Raw genomic sequence first — 1592 nt, 5'->3', positions numbered from 1 at the left:
TCTCACAGAATCGGTTGCGCATAGCTTTTGAGAGCCTCCATAAGTCAATGCCCAATCTTTAGTCCTCCGTAGGTACTTAAGAATGTTCTTGACAGCCAACCAATGTGGTTCACCTGGTTGCTGTTGGAATCGACTTGTCATACTCAATGCATATGCCACGTCCGGACGTGTGCATATCATGGCATACATGATTGATCCTATTGCCGAAGCATAAGGAATCCGTGTCATGCGCTCTTTCTCTTCCGGTGTCTCTGGTGCCTGAGACTTGCTCAAATGCACCCCTGGAGCCATAGGAAGGAACCCCTTCTTGGAGTTGGTCATGCTGAATCTCTCTAGGACTTTGTCTATGTAAGACTCCTGACTGAGAGATAACATCCGTCGTGATCTATCTCGATAGATACGGATGCCTAGAATTCTCTGTGCCTCTCCCAGATCTTTCATCTGGAAATGGTTTTTCAACCATACTTTCACCGAAGATAAGAGAGGTATATCATTCCCAATCAGGAGTATGTCGTCAACATACAATATTAGGAAGACAATCTTGCTCCCACTCGACTTGATATATAGACATGGTTCCTCGACCGATCGAGTAAATCCATTCTCTTTTATCACTTGGTCGAAGCGATGATTCCAACTCCGAGATGCTTGCTTAAGTCCATAAATGGAACGCTTAAGCTTGCACACTTTCTTAGGATGTTCAGGATCGATGAAACCTTCGAGTTGTACCATGTACAACTCTTCTTCCAAAAAAACCGTTTAGGAAGGCGGTTTTCACGTCCATTTGCCAAATTTCATAGTCATGAAAAGCGGCAATCGCTAAGATAATCCGAATGGAACGCAGCATAACTACGGGTGCAAAAATCTCATCGTAGTGCAAACCTGGCACTTGGGTGAAACCTTTAGCAACTAGTCGTGCTTTGTAGATATCTTGTTGACCTTCCACAGAATGCTTTATCTTGTAAAGCCATTTGCATTGAAGGGGACGAACCTTAGCAGGCAAGTCAACAAGATCCCACACGTTGTTCTCATACATGGAGTCCATCTCGGATTGCATGGCCTCAAGCCATAGCTTTGAGTCAGAACTAGTCATGGCACCTTTATAGGTTGCGGGTTCACTACTCGTTAAGAGTAGAATGTCATCTATGTCATGTTCCTCGACCATACCAATGTATCTGTCCGGAGGAATAGAGACTCTACCCGACCTCCTAGGTTCCTCAGGAATATTCACCGCAGCCGGGATTGAAGGAATAGGTTCCTCCAATAGTTGCTCGGTATTTGGTTCTGGAATCTCCGACAGGTCGAAGGTTCTATCACTCTTTGCATTCTCGAGAAATTCCTTCTCTAAGAATGTCGCACTAGCCGCAACAAAAACGCGTTGTTCGGTTGGCGAATAGAAGTAATGACCAAGTGTTCCTTTAGGATAACCTATAAAGTATGTCTTGACCGATCGCGGGCCGAGCTTATCCTCGTGTCTCCACTTGACATAAGCCTCGCAGCCCCAAACCCGTATAAAGGACAAGTTAGGGACCGTTCCTTCCATAGTTCATATGGAGTCTTGTCAACAGCTTTAGACGGACTTCGGTTAAGTATTA

This window comes from Silene latifolia, chromosome 11 (assembly GCF_048544455.1).
Source record: "Silene latifolia isolate original U9 population chromosome 11, ASM4854445v1, whole genome shotgun sequence".
In the NCBI taxonomy this organism is placed as follows: Eukaryota; Viridiplantae; Streptophyta; class Magnoliopsida; order Caryophyllales; family Caryophyllaceae; genus Silene; species Silene latifolia.
Note: the sequence above shows the minus strand (reverse complement) of the source record.